Source organism: Hyperolius riggenbachi, chromosome 6 (genome assembly GCF_040937935.1).
Source record: "Hyperolius riggenbachi isolate aHypRig1 chromosome 6, aHypRig1.pri, whole genome shotgun sequence".
NCBI lineage: Eukaryota > Metazoa > Chordata > Amphibia > Anura > Hyperoliidae > Hyperolius > Hyperolius riggenbachi.
Window position 1 is genome coordinate 347,161,449 of NC_090651.1, and position 16,452 is coordinate 347,177,900.

The following is a 16,452-nucleotide window of genomic DNA, read 5'->3' on the forward strand; positions in this document are numbered from 1 at the left end:
CTGTATCTTTAAGAGGTTTAAGATACTGGACTCTGAAACTAGAGATGAGTTTATATCAGAATGTTCCAGATTCTTGGCAAATCCTGAATTTCAGGCCACCAATATTTCCACTTGGAGTGGTCAGATTGCTTGCAATCTTTTCCAAGGGGATCTGTTCGTGTGGGCTGATGAGTATGCCAGACACAAGAATCTGAGACATAACCCTCGCAGATTTCTGGCTCATGTGTTTTCTTGTAAGCTTGGAACTTGCATGCCAAGTGATTTCTATGAGTTTTTTCCTGCAGTGCATGATGCTGATCAGATTAGGTTATGCAACATTTCTCTGTCATTTCCATATGTTAATGAGTTGGTGCTTGCAGGCCAATCTGCTTATTCGGCTTGTCAGCCAAAAGATTTGTTGCCCATAGCAACCACAAATAAAGAGGTTATTTCTGTCAAGTCTGAAATGTGCAAAACCATTCAGTATGATAATCAGTTCTCTTGCCACTTTAGCTTCTAAGCAGATGCAAGAGAACTGCCTGGATACGTTTCTTGCATTTAAACAGACATGCAAAGTGGCTAAAAAGGGAAAAATTAAAAATCAGCATCTGAATAAAACACTCCCTAATGATGTTTACAATGATGTTGCTCAGTCTCCGGGTTTTTTGCCCCAATCCAAAGCTTATGTGGATCCTATTATAGGTAGGATCGCACACTATATTAAAGCAGTTAAAAAATCTGTTCTTGTTCCTGATCTCCACCCATATGGAGATTATCTTGATACTGGCTTGTTTGAACCTCCATTTGCCTCATGGGACATTGGGGCCTTGATGGAGGAATTTGATTTTGATTAGAAAGCCTTTTGCGATTTTTATATCGCAAAAAGCGAAGATGTCTTGAATGATTGTCTCGATTCTATGTACCTTTTGATTGATTCCGATGAATGTGACGAGGGTGATGTGGATCTGGTGATTTATGTATGGCAGACTATTTTGGATGAGTTGCACACACACCAATCAATTGATTTCAATAAAGAGACATCGTTGTCGGATGATTGTTCCTGCCTTTCTGGGGTAAAGCATGTGAGTCGTGACATTGTGTGATCTGAGATGAATGGGAGTACCACTGTGGTTGATTCCTGTGCGAATCCTGTAAGATTCTCTCCTGACTATGTGCAGTTTGAATCTATGCAATCCAATGCCTGTTTCTCGGATGTTCCTGCAGATTATGATCAGCATGAATGTGCCAGTTTTCTCAAGGAAGTGTGGGACCCCTTGTCATTTAGAGACAGATCTTTAAGATCTTCCATCTGTGATCCTGCTATGGGGAAAATTCCTAAATTATGCAGCATCAAAAGTAAAATTATTATGTCTAATAAAGTTTTTCCTGATGTTGTCGCTATTTCTACTGCAAATGCGTCTTTGTCTCACCCTGTTCACACCTGTAAGGGCCCGTTGCCTGGTGACAGTTGCTCCAGTGTTTCTGTCCTGAACGCCTTACAGTCTGCCCCGCAGATCGCTGAGGTTTGCGCTATGGAAGCGTCAGTTTCACAACCTAAAGCAATTTTTGATTCGCAAGTTTTGCGTTCTGACTCCTCGGATTTGACATTGTTAGCCGAATCTAAGAGTGAGACAGCGCTTCGGTTTTGCGAATCTGATGCTGAAGCTTCTTTGCTTTGCCCAGAGAAGCTTTCTCTGAATCTGCCCTGTACCATGAATGAAAACATGATCTCCACTCGCACTGACATTTGTGAGTCCCTTTCTTGTTCTGAGGAAAATGCTGATTCTGCACCCTGTACTCTGGATGAGTTAATATGGCCTTGTTTAGAGTCTCCTGCAGTGTCCCTAGAGGCTCGTCTAGGTATTGCTACTATACTCACCTGTTTTTCTGCCGGTTTCGAGTTGCAAGCTAGTTTGACTGCTACGCAGAATTCTGGGTGCAGTGAGATTAAAGTTAGTAAGTCAGTGTGTGTTCCAGTAAATATTCTTGTACATTCCGCTCATGATGATATTATTGTCACAGAGATTTCTAGGTTTGAGTCCAAGCCTTCTTTTGAAAGTCCAGTGCTTGAGACCACTGCTCGTGATGATTATCTGCCCAGTTTTGGTCTTGTCGTGACGGACTCTGAGGTTGGCAGTTCCTCGACGTGTCCTGAGGTTCCCCTCAGGGAGTGCAGAATTATTAGGCAAGTTGTATTTTTGAGGAATCATTTTATTATTGAACAACAACCATGTTCTCAATGAACCCAAAAAAACTCAATATCAAAGCTGAATATTTTTTAAAGTAGTTTTTAGTTTCTTTTAGTTTTAGCTATTTTAGGGAGATATCTGTGTGTGCAGGTGACTATTACTGTGCATAATTATTGGGCAACTTAACAAAACACAAATATATACCCATTTCAATTATTTATTTTCACCAGTGAAACCAATATAACATCTCAACATTCACAAATATACATTTCTGACATTCAAAAACAAAACAAAAACAAATCAGTGACCAATATAGCCACCTTTCTTTGCAAGGACACTCAAAAGCCTGCCATCCATGGATTCTGTCAGTGTTTTGATCTGTTCACCATCAACATTGCGTGCAGCAGCAACCACAACCTTCCAGACACTGTTCAGAGAGGTGTACTGTTTTCCCTCCTTGTAAATCTCACATTTTATGATGGACCACAGGTTCTCAATGGGGTTCAGATCAGGTGAACAAGGAGGCCATGTCATTAGTTTTTCTTCTTTTATACCCTTTCTTGCCAGCCACGCTGTGGAGTACTTGGACGCGTGTGATGGAGCATTGTCCTGCATGAAAATCATGTTTTTCTTGAAGGATGCAGACTTCTTCCTGTACCATTGCTTGAAGAAGGTATCTTCCAGAAACTGGCAGTAGGACTGGGAGTTGAGCTTGACTCTATCCTCAACCCGAAAAGGCCCCACAAGCTCATCTTTGATGATACCAGCGCAAACCAGTACTCCACCTCCACCTTGCTGGCGTCTGAGTCGGTGATGTTGCAGCTCTGAAATATGGCCAAACTGGTGGCAAGTGGCATCTTCACGCTTGACTTTTCTCAGTTCATGGGCAGTTATTTTGCGCCTTGGTTTTTCCACACGCTTCTTGCGACTGTGTTGACTATTTTGAATGAAACACTTGATTGTTCGATGATCACGCTTCAGAAGCTTTGCAATTTTAAGAGTGCTGCATCCCTCTGCAAGATATCTCACTATTTTTGACTTTTCTGAGCCTGTCAAGTCCTTCTTTTGACCCATTTTGCCAAAGGAAAGGAAGTTGCCTAATAATTATGCACACCTAATATCGGGTGTTGATGTCATTAGACCACACCCCTTCTCATTACAGAGATGCACATCACCTAATATGCTTAATTGGTAGTAGGCTTTCAAGCCTATACAGCTTGGAGTAAGACAACATGCATAAAGAGGATGATGTGGTCAAAATACTCATTTGCCTAATAATTCTGCACTCCCTGTATGTATATATATATATATATATATATATATATATATATATATATATATATATATATATATATTCACTGAGCCCATATTGCAATGTCAAGAATTAGCAGGTCCTGCCTGGTGGATTCATTACCAGTCAGACTGTATGATACATCAAGTACAAGTAGTAGCAGATTTGCATATGATTTGCATCTGAGTGAATGCAAAGTGTGCGGAAAATCTATTTAGGTGCTGCACACTGAGCTGGTGGTCATTTCAGATGCAGCCTTAGTGGTATGCGCTGGCGTTCTCCTCGCTGTATGCTACATCTACCTGCAGGGTGTATTGCAGTATTGTGTTAGGCAGGAGCTTGCGCAGGTGTTATGGGCTGGGCTCTGGGTCAGTCATATGGGCATACAGTCTGAACTGTGGTTATTGACCACACAAGCCTGACAATGGACAGGGCTAGGGTAGGTCCCATGGGGTGAATTATAGTTATGCCACTTAGTTGGCAACCGTTCAATAAATGTTAAATCTTAATAAACGATTTGGCCTGCAACTTAGACTAGGTTTTAGATTTTTTTTCACCCCCATTGTCTACATGGATTTCTAAAGGCTACACTGTACAAGGAGCATGACTCAGGAAGAACTTGCTGATGAAAGGGGGGGATTAGTGCAGCTGGTATAAGCCAATGTCTTGGCTTAGATTGAAATTAGATTGCAGATGCCACCTGCTGGCTATGATTGCTGGTTTGCGTATTTCACCACCACGGTGTGTCCACTAGTAAACAATAATAAACGTGCTGGATGACAAGTCACGGTGCAGTAAAAAAAAAGGAGCCTGGAAGTTTTTCGGCACACCAGATCCTAACCCTCTAGCCAGGGCCGGGCCGAGGCATAGGCTGGAGAGGCTCCAGCCTCAGGGCGCAGTGTAGGAGGGGGCACACAACTCATTCAGCTGTCATTCCTAATTGTGTTTGAAGCAGAAAGAAATAAGAAAAGGGGATACATAGCAGTGACTGCAAGCCAGATAACTAGATATTAAGGTGTTTGGGAGGTTGTGGGCCCTGTGGCACCTCTTAGTCTAATAGCAATCAGTGTGTGACGGCTGGGGTGGCAGGGATGGAGGGGCGCACATTGGTGTCTCAGCCTTGGGTGCTGGAGGATCTTTTCCCGCCTCTGCCTCTAGCAAACTAGATCCTAACCCTATCACTGGTCCTTCAGATATTATACCGCACAAGAAACAATTCTCAATAATAAACATCTTTCCATTAGTCAAAGCTTGAAAACCGTATAGAATCCATGAAGAATAAGGATGCAGAAGATGCGGAAATGTCCTGAATTATGGATGGGTCTCTGAGAGGTGCAGGAGAGGAACGAGGTGGAAGTGTTTGTGGTGAGAAGTTACATAACCCTACACTACATCAGTTGTGCTTCCACCGGCCACATAGACACCATTTAGCTAGCAGCCCAAATGTTAAATAATATATATGAGCCATTAATATTCATAATATAGCAGGCTGTTTAATACTTTACATTACACCTTTTCAAATGCAGAATACAAATAAGCAAAGAAACGGCATAAAAATCCTCCATCCGGTTAAGTTACTCCAAGGATGAAATTCCTGGTATATGGTGCACAGAGATTTGGTTTCTAGGCAAGAATATCATTCTGTTCCAGTGAGCATAGAGGCCCCGTGGGTGCAACCTTTTCACTTCCCATCTTCTCATTATGTGAAGAGATCTCAGCTAAAATAAGTATATCGTTGGCCTCGTCCTCCCTAATCACTAAATCATCACATTGATATTATCAGACGCTAGTGCCATTCCTCCTTATCACTTACTCAATTGGTAGGCTTATGAATGATGTCCCCCGTCAATGCCAGGTTCAATGTGTGACGGTGGCCACGTTCTGACCTACTGGTTCTATAACTTCTGCCCCATTTCTGGTTCCTGCACGTTCTGCCCCCTTCCTGATCGCTGCAAATTCTGCCCCCTTCCTCCTGGTCCCTACAATGTCTGTCTGCACCTTCCTAGTTCCTGCAAGTTCTGTCATCTTACTGGTCCCTGCAAGTTCTGTCATCTTACTGGTCCCTGCAAATTCTACTCCCTTCCTGGCACCTGCAAGTTCTACCCCCTTCCTGAACCCTGCAAGTTCTGCCCCTTTCTTTGTCCCTGCAACTTCTGCCCCCTTCCTGGTCCCTGCAAGTTTTGCCCTTTCCTGGCCCATGCAAGTTTTGCCCCCTTCCTGATTCCTGCAAGTTCTGCCCCCTTGCTGGTCCCTAAAATGTCAACCCCTTCCTAGTTCCTGCAAGTTCTAACTTTTACTGGCTCCTGCAAGTTTTGCCCCCTTAAAGGTCCCTGCAAGTTCACCCCCCTTCCTTGTTCCTACACGTTCTACTTCCTTCCTACCCCCTGCAAGTTCTACCCCCTTCCTGGTCTTTGCAACGTCTACCCAATTCTTGGTTCCTGCAAGTTCTGCCATTTCCTGGTTCCTGCAAGTTCTGCCTCTCCCTGGTTCCTGCAAGTACTGCCCCTCCCTGGTCCCTGCAAGTTCTACCCCCTTGACGATTGCTGCAATTTCTGCCCCTTCCTGGAATCTGCTATTTCTGCCCCTTCCTGGTTCCTGCAAGTTCTGCCACCTTCCTGGCTCCTGCAAGTTCCATCACCTTCTTGGCTCGTGCAAGTTCCGCCCCCTTCCTGGTCCATACAATGTCTGACCCCTTTCTGGTCCCTGCAAGTTCTGCCTCCTTCCTGTTTCCTGCAACTTTAAGGAGGGGGAATGGACATCACTGCCCGATCATATACATGGAGAAGGGGAAAGGGAGGAAGTCACTGACCACATTGGCTGGGAGAAGGAGAGAACCAGAACTAGGCTATTCTTTTGAGGACTTCTCCTATATTCCTCTATTTAGCTGTGACAATTTAGAGTGGGTTGTACTTTGAACTTCTGGATGACATCAAACAGAATCATTTCCAAACATGGTGATCTCTGTCCATGTCCTGTAAGTCTCTCCCATCCCTTGAGTGCCCTCTAGTCACCTGAGGTGATCATATGTTCAGGATACTTCCTTCTGGTTGCGCTGATACCTACAGAAGTGGGTGGGATCCATAAATTAAGCTGAATATTTTAGTTAAAGTCTTTTTTTGTATTCTGTAAGGGATACATGCTTCTAGATTGACGTTCCCCATCTATATCACTCTTTTTAGACCTTCCCCACCGATATCACTTTTCTGTGGTCTGCAGCATCTTATTCACTTGCCAATTTCAAGACCCAAGTTCTTGGTGAAACATTAGTCATTTTTGAACCCCAGCTTTTTGCTTGTACTGATGATGAAATGTACAGCTGCAACGTAATACATTTCAGTAAAACAAGACCCTTTGTGTGTGCTCAGTGCTATAGCTGTGACATGAGCTAAAATTAGAAGTACTAATTGACTGGGTTATTGCTAGGCATTGCTTAAGGCGTCACTTTATAGTCATGCAAAAGGTCAGTCAGTGTTACACTCCATGGGTGAAGCAATCTGTGCTTCGCAAACCTGTTTTCAGTCATACCGCATGTTTATTCCACTGATGTAAAGGATCATAGGGCAGTGGCGTATCTACAATTTGTGGGGCCCCCCAAAGTTCACACACCTATTGCCGCTCCTTGGGGCCCTTCACGGCCTTGGGGCAGATCTCACAAGGGTCATATACAAGTGTGGCCATCAGGAGCTTCACACCCATAACAAGTGTAGCCATAAAAACCCCTGAATTGAAGCATAGTCCCCTGTATCGGAGGAAGGGAAGGTTAGTAGTTGGGGGACCCCACAGCTCTGATCCCGGTTGTGATCACAGGGGCTGATTCTCACTACTAGTTATACCCCTGACGTGAGCACCTCCAGCATAGGGCAAGAGGGGTCAGCCGCCAACCCCCCCCCCCCCCCCCCCCCGCGCCGGCCAAACAAACCAGCGGCTGCCTAGCAGAGCAGACACGTATCTTCAAGGGAGTAGGCAGGGCTCGGGTGCCATGCCTGCCCTCGTCCTGTGCCGCCACCGCTAACTCCTTGAGTCCGCCTGCTGTGTCCCCACTGCCTATCATGTAACAGGCAGCGTTATGATCAGCTGGCGACCAGTGACAAAAGGGCGCTAGTACCTCGCAGACACCGCACTGCTATGCGGAAGTAACGTCATAAGTCACTTCCGCATATGCAGTGCGGTGTCAACGGGGGTACCATACGCCCGCTTCTCACTGGTCGCTGGCTGATCGGAGGCCTAAGTGGCGCTGCTTGCTACATTATTTAGGCAGCTGGGGGATTCCTCCAGCCCATTCCAGGCTAATCGCTCCCTTGCCATCCTCCTCCGTCTCCTGGCCCTGAAAAATCCTCCAGTCGGAGTCCGTTGGCCCAGACGCAGTCCGGCCGCACGCTCCCCATTGCACTTTGAGGGACTGAGGGAGCAGGCATGTATAGGCAGCCTTCCTCATGCCCACCGCTCCCCCCATTTGGCAGTCGTTATCGGTGGCTTTGGCCAACTTTAGTCAGGCATATGAATGGGTCTTAAAGGATACCCAAAGTGACGTGTGACATGATGAGATAGACATTGCTATGTACAGTGCCTAGCACACTAATAACTATGCTGTGTTCCTTTTTTTCTTTCTCTGCCTGAAAGAGTTAAATATCAGGTGTGTAGGTCCTGACTCAGACAGGTAGTGACTACAGTGTGACCCTCACTGATAAGAAATTCCAAACTATAAAAAACTTTCCTAACAGAAAATGGCTTCTGAGAGCAGGAAAAAGATAAAAAGGATGAATAGTTCATAGATTTTAGCTCAGGCATACTTCAATGAATGTGTCATTGATAAAAAAACAATGAAACAGTTAAAACTGAAAAAGTAGATTTAAACATAAAATAAAACTGTGGAATATCTTAAAAAGTCATTTTTAGGAGATGGAAGATAGATACAACTGTTTATGTCATTCGTTTATTTTCACTTCGGGTGTCCTTTAAGTGTTCAAACAGCTAGAGGTTGTGGAAGAGAACTGTCAGCATCAAACCAAAAAATGTTAATGCAGAAAATACCTTTTAAATGAGATTTACAAAGCTACCTCACTAGCTTCTTCTTCTGATGCCATGTTCTTAAGAAAAGACTTACAGTTTTGAAAACTGTGCCCGAAAACTGTGTATCGTTGCTAAGGGTAATAACTCAATCAACATTCGTTGTGTTAATGTTAGCAGAAGTGGGACGGTTTTATGCACAAACACTGCATGATAATGTTATATACAGTATGTGTGGGGCTTCCTTGTGCAGGCGGGGCTTCCCCGAGTGGGCAGGGCTTCCTTGTGTGGGCAGTGCTGCACGCACCAAGGCCTGGGCCATTGTGATCTCATATTCTGGTCCTTCAGAATGAGCTTTTATTATAGCTGTGACTGATGGTGCAGCTAGAATGCAATGTTCTATCACACAGATACCGTTATGTAAATGGACCCGGTGGAATCATTGAGATGACCTTGTATGAAGTGAGAGAGACCATGATTCTACATTCTTAATTACAACTTTGCCCGCTGAGCAGCTCCGATCGATCTTGCATCTCCTTAGGAGACACTGGCCATGTAATGAGCTTGTGCAGCTCTGTCTTCTGCAGCAGATCATTACAAGTCATTGCCATTCCAGACAGAACACGGTGGCCACCCTTGTCCCTCCCAGCAGAGGCTGGAGCTTTCACATAAGACACTAGAATAGAACCTTCAGCTGAGAAGAGCTGCTGACACATGAGAAGACAAGATATAGCATAGAGAAGGAACGCACAAGATCTCTCCTTGGAGCTGTGAATGTGACTGTATGTAAGATAAATGCTGCTCAGAGGACAGCAAAGAGCAGAGGTGTGACGACTTCATACTGACACTGCCATGCTTCTTTCTAGACGTCATAACATGATCTTCATCACTCAGCACACATGTATTGTTGTTCATGTTTCAGTGCCTGAAGACCATTCAGCATAATATCCTAGAGCAGTGATGGCTAACCTTGGCACTCCAGCTGTGACAAAACTACAAATCCCATCGTACTTCTGCCACCCCGAGTTATGCTTAGAGCTGTCAGGGTATTGCAATGCCTCATGGGTCTTGTAGTTCCACCACAGCTGGAGTGTCAAGGTTAGCCATCACTGTCCTAGAGGCTAGAGGTGAAGAAACCCGATGCCTTCATCCATTTCTGACCCTGGAAACAGAGCACATGCTACAAGCAACCCCTCAACCGTGACAGTGTTTAGCAAAGGGACACTGAACAGAGGTATACAAAAGAAAGCAAATCTGGACCTACCTGGGGCTTCCCCCCACCTCCCGTAGCCTGAGAGGTCCCTCAGTGTCCTCTGCACGACTTTGGACAAAGTCGCACATGTGTCCAGGCACCCGGCGCGTCATCATACCTATTGCCTTAAGGGTCCTGCGCACGCACGATACTCAAAAGACTGAACTGTGCAGGACCCTTTTGGCGATTGGACGTGATGATGCCCGGGTGCCTGGACACAGCGCATGCGCAACTTCAGCCAGGTTTATGAAGCCACCAGCGGGACTACAGAGGGGACCCAGAGTACATTGAGGGACATTGTGGGTTACGGGGGGGGGGGGGGGGGTGGAGAAAGCCCCAGGTAAGACCAATTCTTGGCCCGACCTATTGGAAATTGTACATTGTGGTTGTCTTCAAGTGAAACTCAAAAAATTTGAATATCGTGCAAAAGTTCATTTATTTCAGTCATTCAATTTAAAAGGCAAAACTAATATATAAAATAGAATCATTTTTGCAGGTGTTTTGGATGAATGAGCTGATTAGAGTCTGACACTTTGAGCCGAGAATATTGAACCTTTTCACAATATTCTAATGGTCTGAGATTTTGATGTTGGGGTTTTCATAAGCTGTAATCCTTCATCATCAAAATTATAACAAATGCAGACTTGAGATATCTCGCTTTGCATGAAATGCGTCTATTTCATGTACTGTGGTGCCCATACATGGTACAATTTTTTCATTTTGGGGGGGATTAGATAATTTTGTTCGAGTATTCCGTTAGATGGAATATAAAGATTTAATTTCCAACACGTTCGATCGGATTTTCATTGAAAACGTGGGATAATCGTTCATTTTTCTTTATCGAAAAAAAGGTTCTTTTTCGACTTTCATTCAATTTGATCGTTTTGGTCGAATAAACAGGAAAATCGAACATTTTTTTATTGCACCGTGTAATGTACCGTGTATGGGCACCCTTAGTTTCACCTTTTAAGGGCCTGTACACACTGCTGCGCTTGCGTTGCGTTTCGCAAGGTCTTTTGAAAAAGAATGAAAATCGTGATGACTTGTACACACTGGTGCGATGCGTTTTTAAAAAAACGCAAACGCAGTGCCTGCGTTTTTGCCTGCGTTTTTCAGAAGTCAGTATCCCAGAAGACTCTGCAATGTCCTGATTCCTGTTGAAATGTAAACTAGAAAAAAAACAAAGGATTCTTTAGCCAATCAGCAATTACAAGAAAAACGCAAACGCACAAAAAACGCAGGCAAAAGCGCATGCGTTTTTAAAACTACAGGCACTTTAAAAACGCATGCGCTTGCGTTTTTGCCTGCGTTTTTCAGTGCGTACAGGCCCTTAAGGGAAGGGCCAGGAAGACTAAAAATTAAATATTCACTTACCTGGGCTTCCTCCAGCCCCTGGCAGCCGTTCTGTGTCCTAGCTGCAGCTCTGGTAGGTCCCGGTCCCCTCCGGTGTAGAGATGCTGACCTCGCCAGGTCGGAATCTACTTGCGCTCCACCAAGTTGAATTACTGAAATAAATGTACTTTTGCACAATATTCTAATTTTTCGAGTATCACTTGTATGTTACTTTCTGACACAACGTAGACTTTCATAGTAATGGATACGCAATCCCTGCGACCCTCCCCACCGACTGAAAAAAATGTTTTTGACTTGTTCCCAAAGATTCAATTTTTAGAATAATTACACACAATCTCAAAATTACGGAACATGATTGTAGTTACGTACAAAATTATTACATTTTTTGCATTACAATTTTGCAATTGTCTAGCATGGGGGCTAGCCGGCACCCCTGCCTAGCATATAGGCTAATCGGCAGTGATGATCAGTTAATTACAATTACGTAAAATTTCACGTACATTTTCACAATTATGCCTACAAGTAATTACAAATTGTCAATTCAATTGATTCTGTATAATCATTTGTAATTTCGCATACATTTTTGTGTAATTTTGTGCCGATTTTAGCGGTGAAAAGCAAAGCCGCCATACATGCTATTGTCACCAAAATTGTTGGCGGTAACCCCGTGTGTGACACGGGGTAAGCCGCCGGAGGGTGCCGCTCAGGCCCTGCTGGGCCGATTTACATAATTTTTTTTTTTTGCTGGACGCAGCTAGCACTTTGCTAGCTGCGCCAGCACCCCGATCGCCGCCGCCGCGCGCCCGATCGCCGCTATCCGGTGCGGCGCGCGCCCCCCCCCCCCCCAGACCCCGAGCGCTGCCTGGCCAATCAGTGCCAGGCAGCGCCGAGGGGTGGATCGGGTCTCCCAATGACGTCCCGACGTCGCTGACGTCGGTGACGTCATCCCGCCAGGAAATCCCGTTCTTTGAACGGGATTTCCTGATCGGTGATCGCCGAAGGCGATCGAAGCGGGCGGGGGGATGCCGCTGAGCAGCGGCTATCATGTAGCGAGCCCTCGGCTCGCTACATGATTAAAAAAAAAAAAAATTAAAAAAAACTGCTGCGCTTCCCCCTGGCGGTATTCTTCATACCGCCAAGGGGGTTAAGGAGAATAGTGGGTACAAGGCAAAACAACATTTTTCAAAAAAACCTTGTAGTTTTTGAGAAAATCAATTTTAAAAATAAAAAAGGTTTTTTTAAACTCTGAAAAATTAGTTTAAAAATAATTTTTCTTTGCATTTTTAAAATCAATTTTCTCAAAAATTACACGGTCTTTGTTTTTTTTTGCCAGGTACCCACTTATCTCCTTAAAGGGAACCATAGATGAACATGAAAAAGATTGTATACATACCTGGGGCTTCCTCCAGCCCCACATGCTCTGATCGATTCCACGCCGCCGTCCTCCGCTGCCCGCAGCTATGAGAACCGGGACCCCGCTCTGCCGTCAGTCGGAGCCAGTCTAAGCGTAAGGGAAGTGCGCTGTTTGCGTATCTCTGCAGCAGCCGCTGGAGAGATACGTAGAGGGCGCACTTCTCCTGCGTAGCCCGGCTCCAATGACGTCAGTGGCGGGACCCGTTTCTCGTAGGTGCGGGCAGCGGAGGATGGCGGCGTGGGATCGATCAGAGCGTATGGGGCTGGAGGAAACCTCAGGTATGTATAAAAACTTTTTCATGTCCCCATTTCTGGTTCCCTTTAACATATGTAGCCGTTTTAATAGCAATAGCATGTATGGATCTTTGCTATTAACTGCTAAAGTCGGCACACGTTTAGGTGAAAATAATGCAAAAAATTACGCAACATTACGAATAATTACATACAAAATGTATTACGATTTTCCACAAAATTTCGCATTACGATTACGAGGCCTATTTGCGAATTACGCAGAGGCGTAATTTCTGCTCATCACTACTAACAGGTACTTTTGTCTAGCATCGAGCTTAACCAGTACTCTTGACTAGCACAGAGGCTAGCTAGTATTCTTGTCTAGCATGGAGGCTAGCTGGCACTCCTGTCTAGCATGGAGGCTAGCTGGCACTCCTGTCTAGCACAGAGGCTAGCCGGTACTCTTGTCTAGCATGAAGGCTACTCCATACTCTTGGAGGCTTGGAGCATGGAGGCTAGCTGGTACTCTTGTCTAGCACAGAGGCTACTCAGTACGCCTGTCTAGCATGGAGGCTAGTTGGTACTTTTGTCTAGCATAGAGATTAGTCGTTACTCTTGTCTAATGTGGAGGTTAGCTGTAGTCAACATTACATTAATAAGTAATAATACATTTCATGTGAAATGTATAATTTCCTCAATATTCCGACAATCCCTGACTTGGTTCTGCTAGATAGGTTCGGTTTCTGGTTCTGCTAGTTTTGATCTGGTTCTGGTAGATTGCCTCTGTTTCTGCTAGTTCCGTTCTGGTAGATTGGTCCTGCTAGTTCTGTTCTGGTAGATTAGTTCTGCTAGTTCTGTTGTGGTAGATTGGTCCTCCTAGTTCTGTTCTGGTAGATTGGTTCAGCTAGTTCTGTTCTGGTAGTTTGGCTCTGCTAGTTTGGTTCTGGTTCTGCTAGTTTAGTTTGACTCACCCTGGCAACTTCTTGTTTTGCAGTTCTTATCTTCACAATCTCATCCTCTTCTTTTTCCTTCACGGATCATAAATGCATTTCCTGTAATAGAACAGAAATTGTTAAGTCTCCAGAATGACAACTAGCTGCCTCATAGCACAGAATTTGGGCAGGAAATTATCTACAGGAAACAACTTCCAGGAAGATGAAACCTTCTGTGTGAAAATGAACTAAAAGGAACATTACAGCGTAGCTTAGCACTAACCCTATCCCTCACCCCAACCCTCACACTAACCATAGCCCTAAACATCAACCTAACCCTAGCATTAACCCTCACCCTAAAGCTAGCCCTAGCCCTTACCCTCACTATAGCCGTAACCCTTACTCTAACCATCACCCTAACCCTAGCACTAATCCTCACCCTAGCCCTAGCCATCATCCTAACCCGGACCCTAACTGTCACCCTAACCCTCGCCATAACACTAGCCCTCGCCTTAACCCTTACCATAAGCAATTACGGCACGTTGTGTGACAAGTATCGGTGCAGTCAGTCTACAGACAGACAACTTTTCACACAAGGACCATTTTTGCTGACTATTTTATTCAAAGGTTTAGGTCAGGATTAGAATTATCTCTAGTCTGTCCTCCACAAACACTTCACATCAGAAAACTCAGGAAATGGTCGCTTTCATCATCTCCATCAGCTTGTTCATCGATCAATATCAATGTTATGTACCAACCCTCGACAACTGGACCTCCTGGCATAGCCGACTCACTGCACATGCCCTTTATCAGCTTCTTGTCCTTGTCAGGAACTTGTACTATTGTTGTGTTCTGTCTGCTCAGACTATTTTAATTTAGCTACAGACAGAATAGTGAGGCTAATAATAGTTATTGCAAACTCCAGATCTCTTTGCCCACTTAAAATAGCTAAAGCCTCATTTTGCTAAGAACGTCTATTTCTTACAACAGCAGATATCTGAGAGAGCAGAATCTTAACACACAGCATTTATCTTACGTATTTATATCGCAATGACATCTTCTGCAGCACATTACAGAGTACAGTCATGTCACTGACTGTCCTCAGAGGAGCTCACAATCCAATCCTGCCATAGTCTAATGTCCTACCATGTTATTAGTGTATTCATATAGTGCCGACATCTTCTGCAGCACTTTACAGAGTACATAGTCATGTCATTGACTGTCCTCAGAGGAGCTCACAATTTAATCCTACCAAAGTCATAGTCTAATGTCCTACCACATTATTACTATGTATTTTTATAGCACTGAAATCTTCTGCAGCACTTTACAGAGTACAGAGCCATGTCACTGACTGTCCTCAGAGGACCTCAGAGGAGATCAATATCTAATCTTACCATAGTCATAGTATATTGTCCTACCATATTATTAGTATGTATTTATATAGCACTAACATGTTCTGTAGTACTTTACAGAGTACATAGTGATGTCACTGAATGTTGTCAGCGGAGCTCACAATCTAATCCCTATCACAGTCGTAGTCTAATGTCCTAACATATTATTACATAGCACTGATATCTTCTGCAGCACATAGTACATAGTTATGTCACTGGCTGCCCTCAGAGAAGCTCACAATCTAATCCTACCATAGTCATAGTCTAATTAATATCCTCCCATATTATTATTATCTACCTATATAGCACTGACATCTTCTGCAGCACTGTAGAGAATACATAGTCATGTCTCTGACTGTCCTCAGAGGAGCTCACAATCTAATCCTACCATAGTCATAGTCTAATGTCCTACCATATTATTAATATGCATTTATATAGCATTGGCATCTTCTGCAGCACTTTACTGAGTATATAGTCATGTCACTGACTGTCCTCAGAGGGTATAAATGTAATGAAGGTGCAGGGAAATTTGGGGGCAAGCAAAAAAATGTCTCACTCTGCTGTGGAAAATTTCCCGACAGCATTAATTACTGTTCCCCTTTCAAACCATAGTTCAGTGGGGAAAGACACAATTAGGCCTCCAGCTGGCGGCATATTTACGCAGTTTTGATAATTAGTAATTTGGGCTTCACCTTTTGCAGGTGCACAATGTGAATTATAGCCGTAATTTACATTGTGGACTATGGTGGAGTCCAAAGCTTGGCAGCCACATGGTTCCGATTTTACCTGACTCGCCTCAGAGGAGCTCACAATCAAATCCCTACCATAGTCATAGCCTATTATCCTACCATATTATTATGTATTTATATAGCTCTGACATCGTCTGCAGCACTTTACAGAGTACACAGTCATGTCACTGACTGTCCTCAGGCAAGATCTCAGGATCTGCACCGTCTAAAATCAGTTTTATTTTAAAGCTCTTTAAAATCCATAACAAGCATCAATCAGTGTGGCTGGGTCACCATGACGCACGGCGTTTCAGAGATACAGTTCTTTTCTCAGATAGTACTGGCAAACACTCGCCCCGAACACGGCTGTTAGATTGCATTAGCACTTTATTTGGCCTGAGGAAGTGGGTGAGATTCCACGAAACGCGTTGCCTGTGCTTGTTAATAAATATTTTCTTCTCTTATGCTGGGAATACACGATGCGTTTTTGCCTTCGTTTTTGCCGTCGTTTTCGCTTTCGATCGATTCTACTCTCGATTCACTGCTCGATTCCCCTCTCGATTCCTTATCTTTTCTTATCAATTACATTCACTTGAATGAGGAGAATCGAAACGAAAGTAGAATCGACCAGATCCAACAGGTTGGAATTTATCTATCGAACCCATCTATCTAAAGTAAAAACTTAA

At 44.2% G+C, this 16,452-nt stretch overlaps 1 protein-coding gene across 3 annotated transcripts in view; it reads right to left on the reverse strand.

Annotated features, from left to right (window-relative positions):
- The window catches only part of LRRC4B (leucine rich repeat containing 4B), a 249,544-nt gene that overhangs the window by 119,205 nt on the left and 113,887 nt on the right, over positions 1–16,452 (reverse strand). For all 3 annotated transcript variants that reach the window (XM_068241551.1, XM_068241550.1, XM_068241552.1), the window contains one exon: positions 13,687–13,767. The gene's annotated coding sequence lies outside the window, so the exon portion shown is untranslated. The remainder of the gene's footprint in view (positions 1–13,686; positions 13,768–16,452) is intronic.